We start from the raw sequence: 20,462 nt of genomic DNA, 5'->3' as shown, positions 1-20,462 counted from the left end.
TTACAATTCTAAGGCTGTAAAAATATCCAAATTAAGGTATCCATGAAAAGATACCTTGGTTCAAGAAGACTGTTGATGTTCAGGGTTTCTCTCTCAATTGTACCAACACATGGCCACATCTGCCAGCTTTCTCTACAAGATTCTTCAACGGTTTCCTCAGGGGCCTTTTCTTTATGCATCTCCAAACGTCTCTGACTGTATGTGCTTTGTCTCTACTTTCCAAAATGGTTCCCTTTCAAAGGGCTCCAGTAGCCAACCTCATCTTGAATGGGTGGAGACACATCCCCATGGAACCCATCTAATCAAAAATTACCACCAACAGTTGGGTGGGTCACATCTTCACGGAAATGATCAAAACAATCCCACCCAGCAATATTGAATGAGGAGTAAAGGACATGTTTTTTCTGGGGTATATAATAGCTTCAAACTGGCACACCCCCGTTATTGACACTTGGTATTGGCATAGTACTTTTGTTACAATTGTTGAGAAAATAAATATGTCATTTATGACAAAAACTACATAAAGATGAGGGTATGGAGGATAATAAGAACATACTTTATATATGCTATGGAAGTTAAGTTGGCATCAAAGCAAATGAGATTTTTACAGATTTAGGATGTTAAATTATGCCCGAAAGTAACTACAAAGATATGTCTGAAAATATGCAAGCTTTTAGAGACAGAAACTAGAATACATGTTGCCAGGTCTGGAAGACAGGGGAAATGTGGAGTTAATGAAATATGGGTGTAGGGTTAATGTTTGGGGAGATGGGAAAACTTCAGTAATGGAATGTGGTGAGTTATCATAACATAGTGAGTTTGATTAATTCCATTGAATGGCATGCTTGGGAAGGGTTGAGATGCAAAAGTATATACCCTATACATACTCTCAAAGTTAAAAAGTGTAAATAAAGAGCAACTAAACAGACAATGACAATTAAAGGCAACACATGATCCTGGATAGGATCTAACAAGGGAGGAAATAAGTTTCAAAAGGACATTATTACTTCTGGGAAGATGGCTGACTAGAGCAAATTGAGATTAGCCCTGCTCAATGGAAAAGTTAGAGAAGGGATAAGAGGGTGACTGAGGTGGCAATTCTGGAGTGCAGCTGACCTGCAAGAGCCTTCTGCACCACATGGGGCAGCCCTAATTCCAGAAGCTGAGAAACTGAGAGGCAGAAAGCTGGAGCCTGGCGTGGAGGCACAGGGCAGAGCTCACAGGAATGCACAGGTGAGTACATGGAACTAGGAAGTAAACCAGGTCACATTCCTTGGGCACACTACCCTCACCAGTGCAGCCCATGACCAGTGACTCACCCCACACCCCACGCACCTGAACTCCCTCACCTGCTCCCATTTCCCATGCTCCAGGTGCCTCCACCCCACCAGCCCCCAGTGCATGTACCTGCCACACACCCCCACCCCACGTGCAGCCCAACCCACCTCTCCTGCAACCCTCCTGGGCACAACCTCCCACTCTCTGTTCCCTGTAGGCTGTTGCCAGTGCATAAAGTTTGCTGGCACTAACCGCCATACCTAGGCTACCCCCATCCCCAACCCATAATGTCATGCCTCACTCCACCCTCCCTAAGCTCAGTGCATCTCCTTAAGTGCTCCCAGGCATGTGCACAGGCCCCCAATCACAGCACTCAGCTCTGGGAACTGCACACTACAGTGGTCCTAGAACCACACATGTGCACAGCCTTCAGCCTCACTTCCCAGCTCTGAGAAACTGTTGTCCTGTGCAGCCAGGTCACATCTGCTCCCAATCCACAAAGGCATAATGCGAACCTGCTGCCATACTCTACACATGCGTACAAAGGGCCCAATGCCTAAGACCAGTGCACACCAGGGTTATGTCCCCAAGACTGATGCACCCACACAGCTACATCTCCCTGGCTGCTGGGCACCCACATTCACAAGCACCAGCATAACATTCCCAACCTGTGCCCATACCTGTCCTGAAACAAATCACCGTACTGAGTGCTCCACCCTGTGCCCTGCTCCCTGCAGTACCACCATCCCACAAACACAAGGCCTTAGACTACAGAAAGAAATCAACTCCCATACTAAATCAATCAATGCATCTACATGCAAGGAAGACAGCAGAAGAGCATGAAGCATATCACAATGCAGACAGATATAGCCAGGCCTAATGACCAAATAAAAACACTAGAGGAGACACAGATGTTGGAACAATTAATCAATGATGTTCATCAACTTTGCTTAATAAGTGGGATAAAAAATGACATAAAAGAGATCAAGAAGACAGTAGAAGAGCACAAAGAGGAATTTGAAAGAATAAATAGAAAAATAGTGAAAATCACAGAGATTAAAGATTCTGTTGACCAAATAAAAAACATACTAGAGGCACACAACATCAGATTTGAAGAGACAGAAGAACGAATAAGTGATATAGAGGACAAAATAATTGACAAGACTCTCAAAACAGCAAATGGCAAAAAGATAGAAAAAAATTGAATAGGCACTCAGGGAAATGATAGACAAAACAAACCCCAAAGAACATAGAAGAGAAATAACAAAGATTAAATAACAAATAACAAAGATTAAAGCAGAAATAAATGAATGGGAGAATAAAAGAACAATAGAAAGTATCAATAAAATCAAAAGTTGGTTCTTTGAGAAAATCAATAAAATTGATTGCCCACTAGCAAGACTGATAAAGAAAAAAAAAGAGAGGATGCATATAAACAAAATGAGAAATAAAAAGGGGTGCGTTACCACAGACCCTGTAGAAATAAAAGAAATCTTAAGAGGATACCGTGAACAGCTCTATGCTAACAAACTATGGACAAATGGACAAATTCCTAGAGACACGCAAACAAGCTACACTGACTCAGGAAGAAATAAAAGATCTCAACAAACCAATCACAAGTAAAGAAATTCAATCAGTTATCAAAAACTTCCTACAAAGAAAAGTCCAGGACCAGATGGCTTCACAGGAGAATTTTATCAAACATTCCAGAAAGAACTAACACCGATCCTGCTCAAACTTTTCTCAAAAAATGAGGAAAAAGGAACTCTACCTAACTCATTTTATGAAGTTAATATCATTTTAATACCAAAACTGGGTAAAGATGCTATAAGAAAGGAAAACTACAGGGCTATCTCCCTAATGAACATAGATGCAAAAATTCTCAATATGATATTAGCAAATTAAATCTGACAACACATTAAAAGAATTATACACCATGATCAAGTGGGGTTTATACCAGGAATGCAAGGGTGATTCAACACAAGAAAATCAATTAATATATTACAGCACATTAACAAAACAAAAGGAAAAATCACATGATCATCTCTATTGATGCTGGAAAGACATTTGACAAAATTCAGTATCTTTTCTGATAAAAACACTCCAAAAGATAGGGATCAAAGGTAACTACCTCAATATGATAAAGGAAATATATTAAAAACTGAACACCAGCATTGTACTCAATGGAGAGAGACTGAAAGCCTTCGTCCCAAGATCAGGTACAAGACAAGGATGCCCACTGTCACCACTTTTATTCAACATTGTGCTAGAAGTTCTAGCTAGAGCAATCAGGCAGGGCAAAGAACTAAAAGACATCCAAATTGGAAAGGAAGAAGTAAAACTCTCATTATTTGCAGATTACATGATACTATACTTGGAAGATCCTGAGAAATCTACAGCAAAGTTACTGAGCTAATAAACAAATTCAGCAAGGTGGCAGGATATAAAATTATTGCAAAAATCAGTAACATTTCTATACACAAACAATGAGCTACCAGGGGAGTCAGTTAAGAAAAAAATTCCATTCAAAATAGGAACTAAAAAATTTAAATACTTAGGAATGATCTTAATTAGGGACATAAAGGACATGTATACAGAAAACTACATAACATTGCTAAAAGAAATCAAAGGAGATCTAAATAGGTAGAAAGACATTCCCTGCTCATGGATAGGAAGACTAAATATAGTTAAGATGTCAATTCTCCCAAAATTGATCTACAGATTCAACACAGTACCAATCAAAATTCCAACAACCTACTTGAAGAATGGAAAAGCTAATTACCAAATTCATCTGGAAGGGAAAGACACTCTGAATAGGTAAAAGCCTCCTAAAAATGAAGAACGAAGTGGGAGAATTAACACTCCCTGACTTTAAAGGCACAGTGGTCAAAAAAGCATAGTATTGGCACAAAGACAGAAGCTTTGACCAATGGAATCAAATTGAGTGTGCAGAAATAGACCACCAAATCTACGGCCAAGTGATTTTTGACAACGCCCCCAAATCCTCTGAACAAAATAGTCTTTTCAATAATTGGGCACAGAAGAACTGAATATCAATAGTCAAGAGAATGAAGGAGGACCCCTATCTTAGACCCTACACAAAAATTAACTTAAAGTTAATCAAACAGCTAATATAAGAACTAGCACCATAAAGCTTCTACAAGAAAATGTAGGGAAACATCTTCAAGACCTAGTAATAGGAGGTACTGTCCTAAACTTTGCACTGAAAACACAAGCAATAAAAGAAAAATAGATAAATGAGAACTCCTCAAAAATCAAATGCTTCTGCACCTTAAAAGACTTTGTCAAAAAGATGAAGAAGCAGCCAACTCAATGGGAGAAAATATTTGAAAATCACATATCAGACAAAGGTGTGATTTCCTGTCTATACAAAGAAATCATACAACTCAACAATGAAAGAACAAATAATACAATTTAAAAATGAGCTAAAGATATGAATAAGCATTTTTCTGAAGAGCAAATACAGACGACTCAATAGCACATGAAGAGATGCTCATTTTCACTGGCTATAAGGGAAATGCAGATCAAGACTGCAATGAAATACCACCTCACACCTGTAAAAATAGCTGCTATTAAACAATCAGGAAACTATAAATGTTGGAGAGGATGTGGAGAAATTGGGACACTTATGCACTGCTGGTGGGAATGTGCAATGGTGCAACCGCTATGGAAGACTCTTGGGCAGTTCCTTAGGAATCTAAATATCAAGCTGCCCTATGACCCAGCAATAACACTACTTGATATATACCCAGAAAAATTAAAAGCAGTGACACAGACAGATATTTGCACATTGACATTCATAGCGGTGTTATTCAATCACCAAAAGATGGAAACAAACCAAATGTCCATCAACAGATGAATGGATCAGCAGAATGTGATATATACATATATACATAAGATGGACTATTATGCAGCAGTAAGACAAAATGACATCTTGAAGCACATGATGAGATGAATGAGCCATGAGGACATAATGCTGAGTGAAATTAGCCAGACACAAACAGACAGATGTATGATTCCACTTTTATGACCAGCATAAAAGTATAATCAGAGACTTATAATATAGAATACAGGGGCCTTAGAGATACATATAGAAGCTAGAGATGGGTCAACCATTAACTAATGAGGTTGAACTCCAATGTAAGAGAACAGATAGGAGCAAAGGTGATTCTCTAGTGGGTCTAGAAGCCATATTACCGTATTGAAGAAGAACAAGATTGCAAGTGGTTGTATACACCTACGTGTCCCATTGACTCACACTAGAAATGTGACTAAGTTCTTGTAAGAATTACTTCAAAGTATGATTCTTGTATAAACAGTGTTTAAGTCCAGGGTACAGGGGGAAACTGTTATTGCATGCTATGAGCTATGTTCAAAAAGAAACCATCAGCACTACCACAGCAACAGCAGAGGTAAATAATGGGGTGAGGGACAAGAGTTAAGAGGAGTTTAGATTTCCTATTTGATGAGGGTGTGTTTATTGGTTTTCTGCCTTTTGGGAAGAGTGAAATTTTTTAAAACTGAGAATGTTGATGGACTGTGGAGTTTGGGCCCTCTACATGATGTCTGATGAAAGCAGGTGACTGAAAGATGCACCGATGGAGAAGTAGATTGGCGAACGCTGGTGTATACTTATGAATGAAGGCTGTGCTGCTACAAAAGGAACAATGCCATGAGGCATGCAATGACATGAATGAACATGTGGGATATTTGGTGACACAAAATAAGACAGAAACAAAAAAACAACAATTGTATGGACACCTTTGGAAAATGCTTATAAGTAAACGGGGACCTAGATTGCAAGCTTTTACAGCAGACACATTAAGTCCAGAGTGGGGATTATTATTTATGAATTTTGACAGACTGTTTTTTATATATAACCTGATATTTAGAGATAAGAAAGAAGCTGAACAGGTTGGGGTTAAAGTAACTCAGAACATAGGGGTAAGGAAGACAGTGACTATATTTTAGAACAACACATACTTTTTGAGACCAATGGAAGAAAGGTTTATTTGATCTGGAGATGAAATATTCTAAAGTGCATAATCTAATTCAACCTATCTGTATAACTCATTTGAACAACTGAGACACAGAGAGCACAGAATGAGAAAGGGGTCCTTTCATCCTGTATAGATTATTGTAATGCTTGGAAACATCCTAGAGTATATTAAGCAGATAATCAAAAAGTATTGGCAAAGTACCTGAGTGAGGAGAGAAAGAATATGAAACTATTAAACCTTACCATCAGGGAATCCCCTGATACTGTGTCAAACTTTAAGGACACCCAAATCAGTGGGCCATGCCCTCAGTCAGGAGGCCTACTCTTGTGAAGTTTATGTAGGCAGTATAGAACTTAGACTACTTATAGGCATGCCTAAGAGTTAACTTCTGGAGAACCTGTTGTTGCTCAGATATGGCCTCAATCTCTCTAAGCCCAAGTCTGCAAGTGAAATCCTTGCCCTCCCCCCTACTTGGGACATGACATCCAGGGGCAAAAGTCTCCCTGGCAACATGGGAGAGGACTCCCAGAGATGAATCCAGACCTGACACCATGGAATCAACAATTACATCTTGACTAAATGGGGAGAAAAGCATAATTAATAAAGTATCAGTGGCAGAGAAATTTCAAATAGAGTCAAGAGGCTACTCTGGAAGTTGCTCTTTCTCAAGCTTCAGGTAGACCTTGCTACCTATCATAACCTGCCAACCCCCAACCAGGACCATTTCAGCCAATCCTAAAGAACACCTAGGGCAATTTATAATATTACACAAGGGTTTCAGGCACTAGAGTAACTTGCCAAAAACCTACAACCACCAGATGGGTCCCTAGTCCTGAAACCTAGTCCAGCCTCTCCAGAACATCAGATAGTTCCATCTTCCTACCGCACATTAGTGACAGACCCTTCCAATATCAAAAATTTAGAATTGCCACAGCCCAAACAACCCCAATGAGAGGTATGGAAAAATCAAAGTTGATGGTGGAATTATATATAGAAGATAGGACTTAACAAGTGAGTATGAATGCTAAATCATTCGATATCTTTTTTAGTCTCCAGTATTTTATTTTAGTTTTCAATATATTTTTTTATTTTTTATTATTATTATTTTTATTTTTTCTCTATATTATCATTCTATATCTTTTTCTGTTGTTTTGCTAGTCTCCAGTATTTTAGAGCAGCTAGAAATATAAACCTAAAATTGTGAAATTGTAACCCATGTCACAGTCTGAAATATATTCTACCAATAATTGTGGTGTTGTGTTGGAAATTTATAGCTTTTTTGTATATATGTTATTGTTCACAAAAAAAAGAAGGAAAAGAAGTCTATTGTGATGATAAAAAAGTATTTAAGCCCTCTAGCCTCCCATATTCTGGAGAAGGTAGAAGGAAAATACAAGAGGATCATATGGTAACCCATGACAAATTCTGGGATCTATCCTGTAACTACTTTTTGAAAAGTGTTTTGAAAACTATTGCTTTTTCATTTCTTTGCTTTGTATGTATGTTATACTATGCAATAAAAAGTTAAAAAAATATAAAAATTTTAAAAAGGACATTATTGAGGCATAGGAGAAAATTGAAATATAGGCTATAAGCTTTATATCAATGTTAAATTTCTTGAACTTGAAAACTTCACATAAGATGAATACATAAATGAATATCTTCATTCTTAGAAAATGGGCATAGCAGTATTAAGTGTCCAAGGAGCATGATATATACAACCTATACTCAAGCATTCAAGAAATAGATTGATAAACAGCTGGATAGATGGATGGATAGATCTGTGGATAGATAGAATGTTATGGAAAAGTAGCAAAATGTTAAAATTGGTGGATCTGCATATTTGGGGAAATAAGGGTATGTTGGCATTTCTGTATGGAATTTCTATATTTCTGCAACTATCCCATAAATATGAATGTATTTCAAGATAAAACTTTTTAATAAGTGAAAAAATAAAAAGGAAGGTAAAGGAAAGGGGGAAATTGGGGGAGGAAAAAAGTTGATGTTGAAACCCTGAGTCCAAACCTGTAGAAAAAGCCTGGAAACTCAGAGAGAAGAAGATGAAAATTTCCATTTTTTTTTAGTCAACTGATTGTCCAACCTAATCACATTTACAAAATACCTCCCCAGCAACATCTAGGCTAGTGTTTGACCAAACAACTGGACATGGAAATTTAGCACATTTGACACACTAAAATTTACCATCACAAATGTCAGCATGCCAATTCTCATTCAGTAACAACTGATTAAATGGGTAAGATTTAGAATGTGTGCTTTATGTGTATTTAGGCAAAGTGAAAGAAACTGAATGCACAATAACTGAATCAAATCATTGTCTCTCTGCCTTTGATATGCCTATGGTTTAAAGCAATTAATGAGGTCCTATATGATGTCAAAAAAGCAATTAATTGTAAAGCAGGGGTTGACAAACTATATATAATCTGAAGACTATTTCTGTACAACCTCAAGGTAAGAATTGTTTTCAAATTCTTGAAACATCACATAGTTAGAAAAATTATAATAAATGTTTTTTAAAAAGCAAAGAAGAATATGAGACAGAGGATGTAGGTGGTTTGTAAAGCCTAAATATTTTAGTTTCATCCCTATACAGAAAAAAAAATCATCAACCCGTGTTCTAAAGCATGACTGAGGAAAAATAAAAGAAATATAGAACAGATGAAAGTAACATAGATAAGAGGACACGTTTAGGAATGGGATCCTCAGAGTTGAATATTTTAAGTTTTTATCTCCTTTAGATTCTGATATTTTGGTCATTTTTCCTTTTAAATTTTCTTTTGTGTTAGAGCCACCAACACCTCAAAACTTGCTTGTGATGTTTCAGAGATTTAGCTTGGATCTTAAACAAATAATATCTTCCAATTTCCCAGAGAGAAGAAAAATTTAAGATTATTACTTAAACATATATATAGACACACACACACACATATATAAAATTTTGTACTGAGTAGGACATTTTTCTAGTCAGCAGTTACTACCATCTGATAGAACCTTATGGAAACTAGTGTTGATTGCCCTCATGCTTTTCTTCCTCTTCTTTTTAAAAACAAAGCCAGCTTTATTGAGGTATAATTGACATGTAACAAACTGAGCATAATTAAATATACAGTTTTTTGTTTTGTTTTTTTTGTTTTGTTTTTTTTTTGGCATGGGCAGGCTCTGGGAATTGAACCTGCGTCTCCGGCATGGCAGGTGAGAATTCTGCCTCTGAGCCACCGATGCACCACCCAAGTAACTTTTGACATATGTATATAACATGAAACCATGACTATAGTTAGGATAATAAACATTCTTTACAACCAAACATGATAAGTGGCAAATGCCTACTGTAAACCCTAGAGAAAATACTAAAAATATTAAAGGACTAAGAATGGCTAATAAGCCAAAATCAGACAGTAGATGAATGACTAAATAGCAATTAAATAATGCAAAAAGAAGCAGAAGAGTAGGAAACATTAAACTAAGAACAAATATGAAATATAGTAAACAAATAGCAACATGGAAGATTTAAACCAGTCATATTAATACATAGTTGAAATTTAGATGGGGTAAAGTCTATAATTAAAAGGCAACAAACATAATAATGGATTAAAAACTAGACATAACTATATTCTTACAGTGAAAATAGACATTTTAAATTTAAAAATGGTTTCAAATGAAAGACTAGAGAAAGATACACCATGCAAATGCTTATCTTAAAAAACCTACAGATGCTATATTATTGGACAAATGTATTTCATGACAGTGGATATTACCAGGTAGGAAGAGAGATATTTTATAATTATAAAAGTCAATTTGTCAAGACATAGTGATGCTAGATGTGAATGTTCCTGTGGTAGGTTGAAGCTGTATGGACCCCAGAAAAATATGTTCTTAAAGTTACTCCATTGCTGTGGGTGGGGACCCATTGTAGGTAGGATCTTTTGGTGAGTAGGACTTAACTTAGAATGTGACTCACCTTATTTAGGGTGGGTCTTAACTCTTCCTTATAAGAAAAGAAAGTTCAGACAAACACTGAGAGAAAGATGCAGAAGCTGAAAGAGGAAGCCACAGAAACAGAGAAGAAGCCTTTGCAACCAGAAACCAAGAGCAATGACACTCAGAGAAGGAAAAGAGCAGCAGATGCCACCATGTGCCTTGTCATCTGATAGCGGGTTCCATGAGTCCCTGCAGCCTATCTTCAGGAAAAAGAGGTGATGTCTTGATTTGGATATTTTCTTGTCCTCAGATCTGTAAACTTATGTAATAAATTCCCATTGTTAAAAGCAAGCCCATTTCTGTTATATTGCAGTTTGGCAGCTTTAACAAACTAAAGCATTACCTAATAACAAAACTTCAAAATACATGGAACAACTATTGACAGAACAGAAATGAAAGAAGAAATAAACAAATGAACAATTACAGTTTTAGATTCAATACTTCTGCCATAGAAGTTGATACACAAAATCTAAAAATTAATAGGGATGAAAGAAGACTTGAACACAGTCCACCCAACATCACTTAATTCCATTAAGCAGCAGCAAATATTTTTTCAAGTGGAAAACTGATCAAGATAGACCATATTCTGGTCCACAAAACAAGTCTTAATAAATCTAAAAATTGAAATAAATGTATATCTGGACTCTTGCAATAAACTGTTTGCAAATGAAATTAAGAAAACAATTCCACTTATGATTGCATCCCAAAACATGAAATACTTTGTGATGATCTTAATAAACTACAAGTAAAACTTTATAGACTGAAACTATAAAATATTTCTCTATTGTTGATGTGATTACATAGGGGTGTTCAATCTCGTTTAACTGCACACTTAAAATGGATGCATTTTATTTATGTAAGATATACCTCAAAGCTATGCCTCAATTTAAATAAAGTAACACAAATGGCAGTTTAAACATTACTTTTTACATATAACACAATGATTTTCAACATTAGTCCTCTGGCATTAAGAAATTCCAAGATTTAAAAATCTTTATTCTGTGGGGATGAGAGTGGGAACAATAAATGATACAGATTTCTCAAAGCTGAGTTAATTTGATTGCACTTTAATATTTAAAAATGCATAGTATTATGCTTGTATTTTAATGAGATAGAGACAATAAGAGACTACAGTGTCAGGATCTTCCTGCTATAGGTTAATGATTTCCTGTTTCACTTTTGCTATGCACTGCTCTTTATTTACTTTCTTTAGAACCTAGGCTAAGTTTTATTTGAAAGCTTTAGACTTGAGCAAAAAAAATATCTCAGATCTCTATCAAGCATCATTTTACTGCTCATTTCTGCTATTCTTGCTTCCTTCCATTCAGTATATTCTGCAAACTTTTCCTAAACACACCCATGTGTTCCAGAAACTTTGATTTTATAATAACAATTTAGATTACCCATTGCTGTATGCAAGAAGACCACAATTTTGAAAGAAGGACAAGACAAGTTAATAATTTCCATATAATCTACTCTAAAGCAGCTTTAGAAGCTCTCCCTGTGTTAAACTATTGGTTATGTTTTCAGGATCTTCTTACTCTTCTCTGCACATTTTTTTGACAGTGTCTGTCGCCAGGCCTCTTTCTAATTCTTTCTCACCTGTTGACTTTTTCTGACTTTTGATTTCATGTTGCTTTCTGCATCTGATTGTTAAGCTATATTCTTATTTTAAGCACATCATTGGAAGCCCAGCCTGAATGTGGCTGACTTTACTTAGTTGTCCTTCGGCTAGGTGCAGATTTAGCTCATTCCTTGCGGTTTGAATTCAAACCACTAATCTGTGATTCACTGCTCCCTAATGTGGCAAAACCTTGAGGGCAAGTTTATTTTATTCGATTCTGTTCTATTTTTTTCTACAATTCATTCTGTTTAGGCATGCCAATAAATTGAATATTATAATAAATTATAGAGGCCATCCATTTGAATTCTAGGTGTTTTCCTCTTGGGAAACATTTAATGCACATTGCATTTCATGACAACGTAATGTTTTCTCTTTCAAAAACTGCTCAGCTTGACTGCTGAACATAGTTTAAAAGCCATCAGGAGGATTGTGAACTGAAGAGTGGGTGATTGGTTGTTAAAGGTTTATTGATTTTACAAGTTAAAGAATGACAGAGTCTTTTTTTTTTCCCTTCTAAAGAGTTCTGCATTCTGTGTTTCTTGATATAAATGGTTACATAGGAAGGCAATAAACTGGGGGTATGTAGTGTGTTTCACAGTACCTGGAGCTTTAAGAAGTGTTTAAGGGATTACACTTCATGGCAGTTCAGAGTACAGTGTTTAGACTGACTGTCTAGACATTAGGAAATGAAAATCTGGCTGCCCCAGCTGTAGAATAGACTGTTTATGCATATTGAGTTAGAGTGCAGTCATGAGCTGCTTAATATCTACATGGAAAGCTAAGATAAAGTTAGATTGTACCATATCTGCCATGGTGATTCCCACATCTGAAACCAGGGCCACACAGATGTGAGTTTATCAACTGTTTAGAATAAAGCTGTGTGCCCACATTTCCACTGAGCATAGAATAGTTTGTTTAGAATGCTTGCTATCATAGAGTTTAAGCAATTGACTGTGTTTAAAAAGGTTTCAGCCATAACAGACTTATTTTGGGGAATAGCGATTCACTGTCTGAATATATGTAGAGTACTTTTTAATTGGAGTTCAAACAAATACAGATGTTTTTTCTCTTTTTGTGTTGTGATGTGACTCACACTAAAAGTCAGTGACTCAGCTATTCAGTGTTGCAGAGATATATGGATTATTCAGAACAAATTCTTATTGGAAGTCAAAGGAATTATGAAACCATGATGACAACTTTCACTTTTCTTTTGGGTTGCTGTTTCAATGGAGGTATTTATCTGACTTTTTAAATATTATATTTAAACAGTCATAATCCAAGGGAATTTGATTTGGCTCTATTCTAAGGAACAAATATTGAAAAATAAATTCTATCCATGAATAATTGCCCTCTTGGCTGGTGGATTCAGAAGATGTAAATATTGTGTTTTAGTGTACATTTCTTATGTTTTTCCCCTATTTTTTAATTAGAGAAGCTGTAAGTTTACAGAAAAATCATGCATAAAGCAGAGTCCCCTATTCTACCCTATTATTAACACTTTGCATTTGTGAGGTGTGTTTGCTACAATTCATAAAAGAACATTTTTACAAGTGTGTTATTAACTATAGTACATCATTTATCATCTCTTATGTTTTCATAATAATAGAGTTTTGGCTTTATTCATCATTGAAATAAAGACTTTCTTTGAATTTGTCTATATGACAGACAATTTACCTGTCAGTTGTTCACGTGTGCTGCTGCTTCTGGACTGTGTTTTTGTCACCCTTATTTAAAGAAAAAAAAAAACATCATATTTGAGATTATGAAATTACTCTGTTCATTCAAAAAGCAATTTTTAGGTTATGGACCACAGCACCTGAAGCAGTAATTTTATGTAAATAAAACTTTTCAGACTATGAAACCATTTAAGCTATATCACTAAATAGAATGTTCTCCAATTTGGTATTTTAAACTACAGGAATCATGGATTGCCAAATTTTCAGGTTGACATATAATTAGCTTAGTTTTATTTAGGTGAGTGAAAAATTCAAATCATCTAGGGTCTTCTTAAGGTCTGACATTTAATCTCAAAACAACTACATTAGACAGATTGAGTGACAATATTCTGATCCATTTTGTGGAAAGTTTCCATTATCCTGACCAAAATGAAAACACTTCCTTAGGGTTTAAATTTTGATGTGTAGACATAGTCTTCTCCAATAAAATGCTCTGACAAATATAGTAGGTTTAAGACTCACATGGGGTGAGAGTCCATTCATTCTTGGATTTTCCTATAAAATAGCTAACTAGCTTAATTCTTATTCTTTTGCAGATCGAGGAAATAATGTTTTGTGCTGATTTCCAGTTTTTTTCCTCTAGTGGTTTTCCAATCCAATTCACCTGAGAGATTGGATGCAGTCTTATCTGTAATGGTTCTACCCTTCTGACAATGATTTTTGGAGAGATGTGAAAGGCAGAGTGCCTAGAGAGTCTGTCAGAGCCTACAGTGTGCAATTTTAAAAGTTCCCCAAGTCTCTTCTCTCCCAAGTTGACTAGCACTAAATTTATTTCCATAGTTAATAGCTTATAATTTACTCATCATGGTGTCTTCTTCAAATAGATGTTATTACTATTTATATGCCCATTACATAAAAATAGTAGCATAGTAAGTGGGTTAGTAAATCTACATAAAAAGATGGCATTTGAAAGCACATATTTCTTCATCTAATAAAAGTCTTACATAAAAAACTAAAGAAAGATAAAATCCTCCATTGAAAATAAGTCTAATGGATTTCATTATTTGTCCAAAATATTAAGTAGCAGCTATGTCAGAAATTGCTAAACTAGAAAGATGCAATCTTTGCCTTTATGAATTCGAATCATAGTAAGAAAGACATACTTCCAACCAACCATGATTCAATTATGATCAGTTCTACACTTTTGAATATATGAAGTGTTATGATAAGATTATGCATGATCATGATTATTTTTTCTAGCTGTCCAGGGGTTACAGGTGGGCAGGTGGAAAAGGGCCAAAAGAGTCAAGAAAAGCTTCAAAGAAGGAGTCTTATCGATCAGTGATTTAAAGGTTTTGTATCTTCAGCTTGTGTCTGTACACTCCATTAACTTGATTGGTTTGGGCAAACATACAAATTACTTTAATTCATAAGAGTAATTTATCCAGCCATTACTAATTCTGATTAAATGTTGCAATTCATTCATTAAAATAGTTATGGAAATTATTGAGGATTAAGAAGTAAATGGAGTTTGGGCAAGAATGGAAAAGAAAGGATGACTTTATATAAATGATAAATCTGAACTTGCACAAGCTGATGTGTGGTCTTTTAGGACATCCTAGGTGGGTGGGGATAGTGGGTGGTAGAACATGCAGAGTGGGGTATATAAGAGTCATCAGCACCTAAATGGTATAGTAAAAATCCCTCAGCCTGGATGAAATCATACTGCAAAGACCACAAGACAAGGGACTTACCCTGGGGACCCCAGTGTGAACATAATAAGCACACAGGGTACAGACAGGGTATATTCAGAAAGATAGGAAAAATCTGGGAAATTCAGGGCTTGGTGAATTTTGAGATTGGGTGAATTACAAAAAAAAAAAAAATTCAAGAAAATATTTATCAGATTTGAAAATACAGAGTCTGTGGAGACCAAGGCCAGAAGAGTGACCAGGGCAAGGAAAAGTCACCAGATTGTAGTGAATTTTTTGTGCATGTGTGTGTTTAATGAATTTTTAATTAAATGAAGTGAGCTTGAAAAAAGCAAAGATCAGGAGAACAGACCATCATTTCAAGAAACATTTGTAACACTGGATCACAAGGAAGACAGAACAAGGAAGAGAAACAACTAAAAAATCCTAAACTAAGAGAGACTTTAACTTTGTGTGTGCTGAGAAAATAATGAGGAGAGAAGGAAAGGGTAAAGAAGAATTGTTATCCCTGTACAGACTGGTAACAGACTGAATGGTGCATTCTGGTCGGCTTATTTAGTATAACTTAGCCTCTTGTCTTTTCCAAGCGTATCCTCAGTGATCAATTTGTTAATTCTGTGAAGGATACGTGTGTTGAAATCCACCCTTTGGGTCTTAGAGTGGAATGTCTTTGCCTAGGCCATTGGAGAAAGACAAAAGTAACTGGTCTGTTGTCCCAAGCTTGGGGAGTGATCTGCTGTTTGGTTTTCCACATTTGGGAGTGTACATAAGACAGGCACTGTCCCTTGGCCTGGGGAAGAGGGCCTCAGCCAGTCGACTGGAGACATGTGCTGCCTCTTCTTCAACCTCCTCAGAGAGAATACACCACTCAACTCAGAAAGATGCTTAAAATATTTGCTGTTGGTTAAAGTGAGCTGTCAAGTCAACATGCCAACACTATATAAAAGGGGAGAATTATGAGTTGGTGTCTAACTAATTCATTGCCATGCATTTCCTAAAGGTTTTGTGTGGTAATAATGGAGCATAAATGTCTCTCCCAACCACATTTTAACACTTGATTTTCCTGCCAGGTATTTCTCCCAGATCTTCTCAAATCCTTCTCATCCTCCATTTTGGTATCAAAATCCCCTTCCTCAAAAACCTTCACCCATCCCTATTTTTCAAAGTAATCTGAGACCCCTTCCTTTCTATGTCCTACACAGTAAGACTTCCTTCAGCCCAGATATTGCTAAGGTGGTTCATAGGGTGCCTTTGTGATAATTAGGACAATATGTATCTCAATAAAAATTCAATGAAAAGAAGAGTCCACTATTGCAAAATCGGAACAACAATAACATTGGCTTTTGTGGGACAGGAGTGTGTGTGTTGAAGAAGCATGGGTATAGGGGCTTAATTGATAAAATTCAACTGTTATTTACATGAAAAATGGTTCTACATATGAAAATCCTTTTAAATCCATGGTTGAGAATGCATATTAGACCTTTAACAATCAGGCAAAGTGTCTATAAAGCATTCACTCTCCCCAGCTGACTGTGCATATATCCTGTCATCACCTAAGGTGGGACGATCATTTCAGGTCTGGGCACAAAATACCACTTCAGAGTTCACAAAAAACATGCTGGGGATAGGATTAACCCACACAGAGATGAATCTATGTGTGCATTCTCTGTATGGAGTGTGAGTGTGTGGCCTCACGTGCAGATGAAAGTTTTGTAGAAAAGGTCTCCTCCTTCCCAGCTCTAGGATTCAGGAGAAACCCAGAATGTCTGCACCTGCCTATGCCCGGGTATGTGAGCCAGTACAAGCATATGACTGTGTTATAAATGAGGTTTTTATCTTTGGCATACTTATGCAATACAAAAAACAGACAAAAAAAAACTGTGTCAGCTTTGGCATATTTATGCAATACACAACACAAAAAATACTGTGTCAGCTTTGCAGGAAAGCAGCGGAGAGGGATGAGTTCTGCTCCCAGTAATTAGGAGGGTTGTGTATGCCTGGTGGAAGTTCTAATTCCATTCCCATCTTTCCACCAGTGTGAGTTACATTAAGTCTTTTCTTTAAGCTGTCTATTTTTTGCAAAACCTACTTTTTTAAGGCAACACAGTTTACTATCACTTGAAAATACAAATGCTTTCTATTTTTATAGTTTTTATTCTACTTATTGGAAGAAACTCACAGTATTTTGTTAAGGAGCATTTTACTTTGCTCCTAAGATTGCTTTTCTTATGAAATACCACCACATAAACTTTGAACAGCTCTGTTTGCCATTTGTTGACCCCTAAAATCAGATTCTTTTTGATCCATAATTTCTTATGTTTAAAAGGGAAGAGGGCATCAATCCAACCAATTACAAGCAGTTCTTTGTAACCTGTAGGTTTAAAAATAAAATAGAGCAAAATGACCTGCTCCATAGGCAGAGGCTTGGTGTCAGGATTCACTGTGTGATTTCTAGACCCAACTTCAGTGTTCTGTGTCATAATGACCCTTACGGTTATTGATCCTGGGAGACAAGGCACAGAGATTTTTAATAAGCTGGAAACATTGTTAATGGGGCTTTAATTAAGTGGAACAAAATAGTATACACCATTACCTTCATTGATACAGATTTTCCTTTAAAATGAGGCTGAGAATTGTCATGTGCTTGCCTGACATTCTGCAAAAGGGGAGGGGAGCACAGGATTCTCAGCTCTGGTGAGGTTTATTATGGTGTGTGGCATAGACAAGGGTACAAAGGATTCTCTGCCTAAGATCTAGTTAATGGGTTTTTGGAGGCTTTTCCATGTACCTAGAATTGGCTGCCAAGACTCAAATATGAAACAAGTATCCCTTCAATCTAAAGAGGTCATCAGCAGTTGGGTTAGAGATATTGCCTTGAGCAACAGCAGAAAAACTCTATTGGAGTCAAATATTACCTCACCACTTCTACTGGTTATATGAGGAGAGGGCTTGATTTTTAGGGAAAAGGGCCTGGAAGAAGGTTCTTGAGTCATATGGATGGGATAGGATTATAATTGAGAGTTTTCCTCTACTCAGGGGCAGGGGACATGGTACTTTCCCGTCCTAGAAGCCAAATGGGAAAATAGAACACTAGGAAAATTAATTACGAACATTGGGATTGGAGATCAGAAAGAAGGGAGATTTAGGATGCCATAAATATTAGCCAGGGTTCTCCAGAGAAACAGAATCAAAAGGATATACAAGATATACACATATGTAAAGCCACCAGTAAGCAGTTGACTGAAACGAAATGAAAAGACTATGGCACTTTTAATCTTGTTCACAGCCATGTGAAAAAACAAGCATCTAGAAAAGGGAGTATAAACCTTTTCCTTAAATATGAGAGTAGATGTTTCAACAGATTGCACTAAATTCTGTTAACCAAACATGACTAGAAAGAATTGTGCTCAACCGATATTGCATGGAAGGAGAGGGGATGGATTTCAACAAGATCCAAACGCATGGTTGAAAGGAGAGAGTGGAGATAGTATCTGTTTTATGTTTTGTAAAGAGTTGTCTCCTCAGTAAACAAGTTCATCTCAGTATTCTGAATACATTAGATTTGAAAACTTTTATTGCTCCTCAGCGTACAGAGTGAGGAAATTGCAGTGTACTGTATACCATCATAAACATGGCTCATTAATTTAATAGAGAAACTGCCAAAAGATCCCACACTCCAGATTTTCTTCCTGATCCTACTTATGCTTGTACACATGAACTGCTCTACATAGAAATGTATCAATTGGTTCAGCTTGGGTTCCCTAATATCTGTGAATTATTCAATTGGGTTGGCTCCAAAGAAATGCGGATGTGTTCTGAGACACTACTGAATTATAGGTGCCCTACAATTCTATGTCTGTGAAGGTGGTCATATCTCCTCCAAATTCTTTGTGGTTGGACCAAAAGTCTTTATCTCCCGTTACAGAACTCATATGGACTAATTCTTCTTAAACATCATGAAGCATGAAAGAGCCATAAGGTTTTCAGGTAACCCTTTCTGGGTGGGGGTGGAGTAGATTTAAAAAGTCTTTGAGGTTCAATGGTCTTAAGCAAAGAATTTTGGAGCTCAATTCTCTCAAACATCCAGAACTATGGTTTAAATGTGGTTTTGGGTAAAGATCTATGCCATACTAGGCTTACCTCTGTATTTTTAATTCTAATGTTATTCAAAGGAGCCAAGAACCTTTCAGCATCCCAGTACACAGTTTTGCAGGTATGAGTGGGTATCCAATTGCCATAAATTCTTTAGTGAAAAGGTACATTTTCCAACATATCACTAATATGCAACGCAGCAGGCTCCTCAGTTGGCTCCAAACAGATAAGAAAACTGCAGGATGATAGGGATGTGCTTATGATTTTTATTCTTTACTGCAAATATTTAACTTAAATGAAACAGAATTCAATCTGTACCTTCAACAAGTGTGGAGCAAGTTCCTATATGGTGCATCATGGAAACAGAGGTTCAGGCACAAAAATAACTTTTAGCAAATGACAACTTCATTATTTACACAGCACAGAAGGTCCGAGAGAGGAGGGTACCACATAGGACTAGTCAACCATGGAAGGGTCAGGGTTGATGGATGGCAGCTCCACTTTGGAAAGGAGAGACCCTGTGCTGTTTAAGTGTTGTGAATTTATTCAACCCCAGGGAGAGGAATTGCTTTGATAAGCATTTGGAGCTCCTTTTTCCCAGGGTCTAGGTTTAAGATATGGTCATGCCTTTTCATTAGACTTAATGTCTCTCCCAGGCTGTGGAGCAGAATCATACTGAAACACCTGCACTCATATAAAAGGTGGCGGTGGGGATAGGCAAGGGTTGGGAGATGGTTGGCAGAGCTGTCCCTGCCCCAGCAACAAGGACAGGTACATGGCACACAGGCTAGAGCTGAACTCACCTGCTTCAGATTACATTGTATTTCGGGTTACAGGCCTCCTGACTTGTTAGTTTTACGAACATGCTACAAATGATGCTCTGAGTCATGTGCTGCCTGTGAAGCTACAGATTGCACATGGGTCTTAAATAGCTATTTAAGAGTAAAGACATTCTGCACCTTCCCCAAAAGACTTAGGGCTTGATGAATGTGATTAAGATGAGTTCATACAGGAAATAGGAAATGTGAATGTTTGTGGATGATGGATTTCCTGAGCAGGTGGA

General features: G+C 36.8%; 1 long non-coding RNA gene across 4 annotated transcripts in view; it reads left to right on the top strand.

The window, feature by feature from the left end:
* The window catches only part of LOC143665448 (uncharacterized), a 128,595-nt gene that overhangs the window by 90,765 nt on the left and 17,368 nt on the right, over positions 1 to 20,462 (top strand). The window contains exon 4 of one of the 4 annotated variants that reach the window (XR_013166975.1): positions 19,233 to 19,294. The exons of 2 other annotated variants lie outside the window; for them this stretch is intronic. This is a non-coding gene — a long non-coding RNA (uncharacterized LOC143665448). Of the gene's footprint in view, positions 1 to 10,315; positions 10,511 to 19,232; positions 19,295 to 20,462 lie in introns of all 4 variants that reach the window. One more of the 4 variants, XR_013166972.1, reaches the window with a different exon arrangement.

The sequence above is a fragment of the Tamandua tetradactyla genome, chromosome 21 (assembly GCF_023851605.1).
Source record: "Tamandua tetradactyla isolate mTamTet1 chromosome 21, mTamTet1.pri, whole genome shotgun sequence".
In the NCBI taxonomy this organism is placed as follows: Eukaryota; Metazoa; Chordata; class Mammalia; order Pilosa; family Myrmecophagidae; genus Tamandua; species Tamandua tetradactyla.
Note: the sequence above shows the minus strand (reverse complement) of the source record. Positions and strands in the feature narration are given on the sequence as shown.